A 9,993-nucleotide genomic window follows, 5' to 3' on the forward strand; every position below is an offset into this window, starting at 1 on the left:
ATTCGTCATCGACTTCATAGTTAGCTTCGAACTCCTCTTCACCGTCATTATTATCTTCTTCCCAATCTATATCCCTTAGCTCGTCAACATTGACCTCCTCGCCGACCACGCCCAACCCTGACTGCTGTTCAAACTCAACGTACAGCTCTATCATCGGCACGTGAAATTGGGTTTGTTGATAAATACGCAACATCTGCTGCATACTGGTATCGTCAGTGATGGGCATTATTTAAAACTGTATTAGCCTACCAAATACTTGCACAGGATTTTTGTATAAAAGGTTGGTCACTCTTTTCAAAATGTGGCTTTGAATGTTATTACAAAGCTCATTTTACAACTCGATAAAACTCATGGTACATGGAATAGCAAATGACAACAGACATTCACAAACAAAAATAACTCCTTCAGTTGTCTGGGTGGTGTAGTTGGTTATTACGCTAGTCTCACACACTAGAGATCCCCGATTCGAACCCGGGCTCAGACATGTTTTTTTCCTCATTTCCTTCAACGTTACGGTTTTTTTTTTGGCCGGGTAAGGTGGGATGTGTAACACCCTAATTCTTTTAAACTGAGTTAAGCTTTATTTGGGTTATACTTAGTAGCTGATATTCAAAACCTTGCGAAATTTTTCTTTTAAAACAAATGTGAAATATTTATATAAAATAATTTATAGATAAAAATATTGAATAACTAGTTTTTATTAGAATATTTACTAGTTGAAAAATATAAGTGGATCTGAAAATACTAACATGAAAAACAACGTGCTAAATTATGAAGGCACAACAATGACAAGCTTTACTCATACCAAATAAAAAAGAAAACATAATAGTTACAATTGCAATCAGTCAATAAGGATAAAACAAGACACATAGGAAATCCTAATTCTCTTAATTTGTTTAACTATGGCTAACACAATCACATATTCTTCTTTTTTAAGGTAAACGTTTAATGTTTTGTATCTACGTCTTCGATAGCTTGCTCCCACTAGTGCACCTGTCTTTTCACCTCAACTGTATTGCTTCGTACTGCATCGTTCCTGAAGATGGTACGGAGAGGGGGGGTGAGAAACGAAAGTTTCTCAGTAGTTTATCTATATGGTGTCATCGTATCTATCCCCAGCCACTCCGAGTTTTAAAATAAAAACAGTGATAATGCAATGTTGTTCAATTATTATTTTCAAAAGTCCTTGTTAGTCGGGGCTAGACTTTGTGTATACTAGAATATTTTTTATAGAAAAAGAGAATAGAATGAGAAGGAAAGGATCAAATAGCTCTCAGGTATGTGCAGATTATGTTAGGAGGCATTTAGGTGAAATCTTCAATCTGGATCGTCACTTTGTGAGCCCTATAACTTTTTCTACGTTTGGAATTTGGAATCAGCTATTAGAGACAAATTTATAGAGAATTGAATTAGCTTTAAAACGAATCTTAAACGAAGTCAATCGGATAACCACAGCTTGAGATATTCTTGAAATACTGTTAGTATGTCAGGCTGGCTGATAAGAGCGCGATTTTCTACTCTAAACTTGTAACCGATTTATCTACCTAATTTAATTTAAATTTGATTTTATACTGAACTTAAGGGATAGAGCTAGTATTCTTATCTTTTCATATAACTAAATATCATTCAAATATAATAAATATATAGAATTAATTATGGCTATATTTTAAAAGGTTGTTTATTGTCGGTTAGAGATTTACTACCACTAGTGCTTTCATGTGTTTAAATTTTAAATTCAAATCTTAAATCATTACCATTTTAATTAATTAATTAGTTATTAAATAAATGACTTGATTCAAAAAGTTGGGATGTTACATTCTCACCCCCTTAAAAAAAGAATTTTGTCCTCAAAATTCGCATATTCTAAGAACATACTAATCAACCTCATCTTATCCTAGTAGGTTTTATCTATCTTTTATCTACCTCTTTTCTTTTTATAGAAATATATGATAGTTCCTAACATACATAAGTTCTATCAATCCATACATTCAATCAAATCAAGTAAAGTTACAAAATAGTTCTATTATCTATTCTCATCATGAACTAACTAAATGCACTAAATGTGAATTAAACGTTTAAGTTTAATATGATTATATAAAATAGATTCACATGATAGATAATTTCATTTATTCTCTTTTTTTTTTATTATTCAAATACCAAAGGGAAAGAAAAGAAAAAACTAATCAAGAAAGCTAATGTCAAATCAAGCTAAGAAAAAACATGATAAACAAGGTCCGAAAAAGTAAAGATAATTAGTCTCATGCAAGTTAATTGCTTCACATTCTCTTCTTTCCTCGGATCAAAGAGGTAATAATAGTAACATAAAGAGCATATAAAAAAAAAAATCGTGAAGGGTTACATGTATAAGAGAATTTCATAATAATAGGACATACTAAATAATCACATAGAGTTCATAAAAATGCATGTACTCTTAGCTTAAATGGCTTGCGAGATAGTAGTAATAATTATAAAAATATAATTTATAAAAAAAACATAAGGATATGCATGTACTCTCGATTACAAAGACTTAAAGATGATAGATTTTGCACATAAAAGAATTTGAATGATTAAAATGTATGAGTATAAAATAAGAAAAAAAAAAAAGAATAAAGTATAAAACAATAATCATGATAACAAAGGTATCATACAACAACATGAAAATGAGAGGATAAATAAAACACATGCTAAGCATATAAAGGGACAAAAACATAATTTTCTAACCCCTTTTTTTTTTTTTAACGTCTTACGTGTATTTGGATATATCTTTAATTATGAGTGGGGTGTTCCTAGATGATTAACACATGCACATTTTGATCATAAAATTACGGCAATAAGCCTCAAACAAAACATTCAAGAGCACAATAACTTTTATGATTAGATGATCAAATATTTCTAATCTAAATTCATCACATAGAAAAGATTTCACGATATGATGCTATTTATAACTAAATGATAACAAATTAATCTTGCAAGTGTCCTATGGGATCAAATTGCTCTGATACCAAAATTGTAACACCCTAATGCTTTTAAACTGAGTTAAGCTTTATTTGGGTTATACTTAGTAGCTGATATTCAAAAGATCATATCGATATCTTGTCTTTGGGGGTCACCTTCCCTTACCGAAGGATCATTCCCTCAGTTCAATTTACAATAAAGGTTATTTAGACATACACAAGAAGGGAGTTATATCAACAAAGATATATTATTAATATAAAATTGATGGGATAGTCCCCTTCCCTTACCGAAGGTTCTTATCCCAAAGGTTTGTCGATCACCTTCCCTTACCGAAGGATCATCTCGATTATCTTGTCTTTGGGGTCACCTTCCCTTACCGAATGATCATTCCCTCAGTTCTTTAATGCACATAAGATTGTTATTATAATACATAATGCGTATGAAGGAAAGAGACATTCTACCATGACATGCAAATAAAGCTAATATCTATGTTCGAAAACATTTAAAACATGACATATAAAAATTAGCACAAAAACCCCCTACCTCGAGTGAAGTTCCGCTAGGTATTCTGATGTAAATAGATGCAGTTTGTTAGTGAAGAGAGACTTGTTTCATGGCTAGACTTTGTGTATACTAGAATATTTTTTATAGAAAAAGAGAATAGAATGAGAAGGAAAGGATCAAATAGCTCTCAGGTATGTGCAGATTATGTTAGGAGGCATTTAGGTGAAATCTTCAATCTGGATCGTCACTTTGTGAGCCCTATCACTTTTTCTACGTTTGGAATTTGGAATCAGCTATTAGAGACAAATTTATAGAGAATTGAATTAGCTTTAAAACGAATCTTAAACGAAGTCAATCGGATAACCACAGCTTGAGATATTCTTGAAATACTGTTAGTATGTCAGGCTGGCTGATAAGAGCGCGATTTTCTACTCTAAACTTGTAACCGATTTATCTACCTAATTTAATTTAAATTTGATTTTATACTGAACTTAAGGGATAGAGCTAGTATTCTTATCTTTTCATATAACTAAATATCATTCAAATATAATAAATATATAGAATTAATTATGGCTATATTTTAAAAGGTTGTTTATTGTCGGTTAGAGATTTACTACCACTAGTGCTTTCATGTGTTTAAATTTTAAATTCAAATCTTAAATCATTACCATTTTAATTAATTAATTAATTATTAAATAAATGACTTGATTCAAAAAGTTGGGATGTTACAGGATGGGCTTCAAGTAAGATTTTTGTGTGAATCTTAAAAGGGCTACAGCGATGAGGCCATTATCACAAACAACTATCTGGGCCTCAGTGAGTGAAGAAATGTTTCACCAACACCAAAACGCGTAATTTTGTTCCCCTTTCGTTTTGGGCCCTTATATAAAATATTTAAGTTTAGCTGTTTAGGATCACATATAGATATTTGGTCCAATGCCATGTCCAAAAGAAAAATATTTGGTCCAATTCAAATATAAAAAACAATTAGGAGTCAATATTTGTCAATATTTTTTATTAATATTAACAAATTTTTTTAGCCACCAGCAACAACAAATATTTTATATTAACATTTATTTTTTTAGAAGCGGAGTGAGGCCATTTGATCGAGTCTTACTTTGTATTTATAGATAGGCCTCTTGATTAAAATATTTTTTTGCACAAAACGCAATTTGCATTTTTTGTTTTCCAAAAAAACAATCTGACACCACAAAAAATGCAGCCTGCGTTTTACATTTCTCCAAAAAAACAACTGACATACACTACAAAACGCAAGCTGCATTTTATTATTCCGAAAAAAAAAATACTGTCCATTACAAAATGCAGGCTGCGTTTGGGCTAAAAGAAAAAAAAATTGAAAAGCTTCCAAAAATCCAAAACGCAAATTACGTTTCTCTATTTTTCTAAAATACAAAAACAAAAAAAACAAACAAAAAGAGAACAAGAGCAAAATGTAACCTACGTTTTGGGCTGACACTATAACAGTGAAAATGTTGTTCATATATCTATTTTATTGCACAACTCCAACGTGTTTTTCATAACGAAAAAAATCAGCTTGTTTCTTGACTTAAAATTTTGTTGAGTAGTTAAAACTTGAAAGTTGGAGGTTGTTGTCCAATCCATCGACAAAAAAAAAAACTTAAAATTAACCATAAAATTATAGGTTGTTGTCCAATACAGAGAGTTGACAATGATTTTGGTATCCAATTTTTTTAGACTATATTAACCCTACAATAAACTATTTCATAAAGCAAATTATAAGGACAAAATAGACATAATTTTTTTTTTGAAAAATCCAATAACTTCCCACAAAAATGAAAACGATTTTGTTACTTCTATAACTATAATAGCACATCTTCCATTGCCTCCATCCACTGCAGTTTGGTTTTTACTTTTCTATGTTTTTCTTGCTGTTCTGCTATTCTCCTTTCTTCAACACTCTCACCTCCATCCTCTTCCTTTGCCTTCCTCCACTACAGTTGCAAATTTCCTTCAGTTTCAGCCGTTACTATTTTTATGTGTAACATTCACTTATATCTCTTCTTCTCTTTAGTTTACTTATCTAATCTATATTTTCAGTCATTTCTCTGCCATTTTTATTTATTCCCAACTTTTGACATATATGAAAATAGTACTATATCACCTTTTGTTTTTATCAATTTAATGTAAAAAAAATAATTTTTTTAGTCTTATCAATTTAATGCAGAAAGAAAACCATTTCTTTTTATTTGATATCTGTTTTTATTTTTTTATATGTCTTTGAGTATCAATGATTGAATGAAAATTTTATAAATATTTTATTATTTTTTTTAATTGCTTTGCAATATTTTTTTAATTTTTTAAAATATTAATTATGTAGAGTATTATATTCGAAATTTGAATACATAAATATTTACTTTGAAACTAAATTAAATTATTAATTTTGTCTACCACAATATTATTTATTTTGTATATTGGCTAAATTATTTGATTGACATATACATAGGACGCAAGAAAGTTCGCACCTATCAAGGATTCGTTAAAAACATTAATATGTTAATTTCCTAAACTATCTAAGTACTGGATTTGATATTTAATTATATAGAGGAGTAGGTTTGACATTTATTAATTTCTTAAATTGTATTGCAAAAAAATTAATTAATTTAATATTATTCATTTGTCACATAATTAACCTATAAAAGATAAAAAAACCTACACCTACCAATGGTAGAATGAAAAATTCTCACACATATTTTGTTAATTTCTTTTTTTATTTGTAATCTATTTTACATTGGATAATATTATTTTTTATTGATTATTAGTTCGACAGATAACACAATAAATGTAGCAATATAAGAATTTTGTTAATTGATTTTTAAAATAATCTGGCGACCTAAGATAAGAATTTTGTTAATTGATTTTATTAATATCTTTTTTATTTTTAATCTATTTTACATTTGATAATATTAATACTTGGTGATAATTAATTACGGTCGGGTTAAGAGAAGGTGGAAGGAGAAGAAAAAAAGAGAAAGGAGAACAAGATAATATAATAATGGCGATGAGATAATAACAAGTATGTGTGTAGAGAATAATAGTAGGAGAAAGAATATTGTTTGATATAGTAAGGGGATATAATAAAAATATAAATTAATAGTTATCAAATTAAATATACAATACGGACCCTTTATATCCCTTTCACTTTGATAGCTGTCCTCTAATAGTAATTTTAGCAATTAGGATCTTACAGATTTATCAAATTTTGAATTCGTTTAAATTTATAATGATATTTAAATTAGAAAAAGATGGATGCTAGGGGCCAGCAATTTTGGTGTTTTGTAACCATCAATAGTTTTTTTAATGGTGTGAGATTACATCTAATGGTGGGAGATCACTCACTTTTATTTTGATGGTTAAGTGCTGGCCAGAAAATACAAAAGTTGCTGGTCCCCTAAACTTTTTCTTAGAAAAAATATTCTTAGAATATTTATTTTTATGTTTAATGTAGAATGAATTGTGAAATATTAAATAGAGACCTAATTATAAAATTTTAAATAATTAATCTAATTAAAATTTTAATATAATTATAATGACTCAATAATTAAACTGTAGATAAAAGTATAAACAATTTTATGTTCATAATACTATATTAAAATGAACTCGACTTGAATGTTGGTGCTACTAATAAGAATCAGTGTGTGTTCATCTATATTGTTTAAAGCTTAATTTATTTATCAAACTAATAGTTTACTTTTGCAACAAAAAAAAGATCTCTTAGACTGCGTTTGTTTTTAGAGACAGGACAGAACATGACACTGAAATGGAGACAATAAGACGGAGACACTAAAAATTATTTTTTATGTATTGTGTTTGGATACGATGGACAAGACACTAATGTAATGTCTAGTATTATGTTTGGATACACATGTACAAGACTAAAATATTATATGAATTGACTAAAATAGCCCTGTGATTCCAAATTTTCTACATCAATACAAATTAATTTAATAAAAAATGAGAATACGTAAGAGTACATTAATTTTACTTTTGCTAATATTTATCTTTCAAAAATTTTAAGATTAATTATTTTTGTTATTATTTTTATTACAAATCAAATAATATAATATAAGGTTAAAATGGTATTGAAGTAAAACGATAAAAAGAAAAGAATTATCTACCCCCAATAAAAAATTCTACAGAAAGGAGAGAGTACCTGGAAAAGAAAGAGATAGAGGAAGAACAGGAAGAAAAAAGTATCTCTGAACAACGCAATAGGAAAAATAAGAAGGGGTAATAGTGGAAAAAAAGAAAAACAAAATTTATAAAATTGTCCGTGTCCACTCTTCCAAATCCCGTGTCCATCATTGTCCTTCGTGAAAGAGTGGACACAAAGGTATAAAAAACTGTCTCGAAGACAATATGTCCACTGTCCATGTCTCTGCTTCCAAACACTTTTTAAATAAGTGTTGTCCATATCTCCGTGTCCTGCCCCCGAAAATAAACGCTACCTTAAAGATTTGGCCAAAAATAAATATCACAACGGGAAATTTTTTTTGAGTTAATTTAAGTTATTTTCATAGAGCATTTTTGTTTTGTATTTCTTATTTTTTTTAATTAGGAGTAAGACTCAAATTTAAAACATTTGAGTGAGAATGGAGAGAATATATCATTTGAACTGTCCTAAAAGAAAATATAAAATTACTCCTCTACAAATTCTAGTAGAATGAATAATACAAACAAAAAAAAAAAGAAAAAAAAACACTACATGAAGACACAGTTCCTCAATTCTAATTAAATATGATTAAATTAACTAAAATAAAAACTTAACACTTAATTTTATGTGGAGTTCATAGGCAAGAGTAATTAAATAATAATTTAATTAAATCTATTAAATCATTTAATTATTTTTAGTTATCAACTCTACATAAAATTATGTATTTAAGTATTTCACCGTTAACTAACATCCTTTCTTTAACACTAACAAGTAACAACTATATAACCCAACAAAAAAACCTAAGATTTAGGATTTATGAAGATTCTGTGTGGCAAAAAATGATGATGTAATTTGCTCCAAAATATGTACAAGTGCTTATAGCATCATCATAAGCATAACTTTAAGCTCTTGGACATGCATTCTTAAACATTTATGAGTAATTTGTAGGTGGGCTGTGGGCATGTTTGTGGTGTTCCGTGCTCTCCGGTGTAACAATATATAATGAAAATACAGAAAATTTGATATTCAATTATTTTTTTTATTTTATTTCTGTTTTTATAATCTAAAACTACATATTTAGTCACGTACTCACGTTCTGTAAATTCTATATTAACCCACAAAAAAATTATGTAACTGTTTTATTTTCAACCGTTAAAAAAATTTTAAAAAAATTGATCACTCTCAGTCGCAAGATTATAAAAATGACTCCATTTGCAAAATAGTTTAAACAAGATAATTTTTTTAATTAAATGTATATAAAGAATAATTTTTCTCTTTAAATTATTATCATATTATTTTAATTTAATATACTTTTTATATCTATAATTTATAACAATATATAAAGTCAATACAGTAAATATAAATTTTTATCAAATTAAATACTATTAAAAATAAATAACTAAACTTAATAACGTTTATAAATAGTTAATTTGTAAAAAATATTTCTAAATTTTAATTTTGATTTTGTTACACATAATAACAACATAATTTGTAATGTGAGTGTTCTTGGAATGGAATGTAAGAGTTTTCTGATATGGAAAGTGAAATATATAGTATTCGTTTGAGTGGCTTCATAAAAAGAAAGAAAATCTGGCTGAACAGTTTTATTTAAATTTAATTGATATGATATGATCTTGTTTTGTTTTAATTTTAAATCAAATTATTTATCTTTGATTTATCATACAGTTAAAACAGGCAATCAGAAGTATCATTTAATTTTTAAATTCTGGAAACCTAATTAAAAATTTAATATGATTATAGCAACTCAGTAATTAAACTGTAGATAAAAGTATAAACAATTTTATGTTTATGATACTATATTAAAATTAAGTCGACTTGAATGTTGGTGCTACTAATAAGAATCAGTGTATGTATGTGTTCATCTTCATTGTTTAAAGTTTAATTTATTTATCAAACTAATTAATCAGTTTACGTTTGAAAAACAAAAACCAAAAAAATCTTCTAAAGATTTGGCCAAAAATAAATATCACAACAGAAAAGAAAAAAATAATAATTTGAGTCAATTTAAGTTATTTTCATAGAGCATTTTTATTTTGCATTCTTTACTTGATCTGAATAGAAATTATAAAATTACTCCTCTTTATCTATTTTTGTTTTAATTTTAAATTAAATTTATCTTTGATTTATCATACGCTTAAAACAGCTTTGTATGTGTTCATCTTCATTATTTAAAGTTAAAAAAAATTAACTAAATATGGCCAATAATATCTTTTTCTTTTGACGCAAGCAATACCTTTTTCACTTTACTTTGTTTAAATTTTATTTGATAAGAAGTAATCTTAATAACAAACCACAACGGTTAAACAAAGTTGTCAAATTTG

At 27.7% G+C, this 9,993-nt stretch overlaps 1 non-coding gene across 1 annotated transcript; it reads left to right on the forward strand.

The window, feature by feature from the left end:
- Positions 411-484, forward strand: TRNAV-CAC. Its single transcript has one exon. It is a non-coding gene; the product is annotated as a tRNA-Val (tRNA).

Source organism: Arachis ipaensis, chromosome B04 (assembly GCF_000816755.2).
Source record: "Arachis ipaensis cultivar K30076 chromosome B04, Araip1.1, whole genome shotgun sequence".
Lineage (NCBI taxonomy): Eukaryota > Viridiplantae > Streptophyta > Magnoliopsida > Fabales > Fabaceae > Arachis > Arachis ipaensis.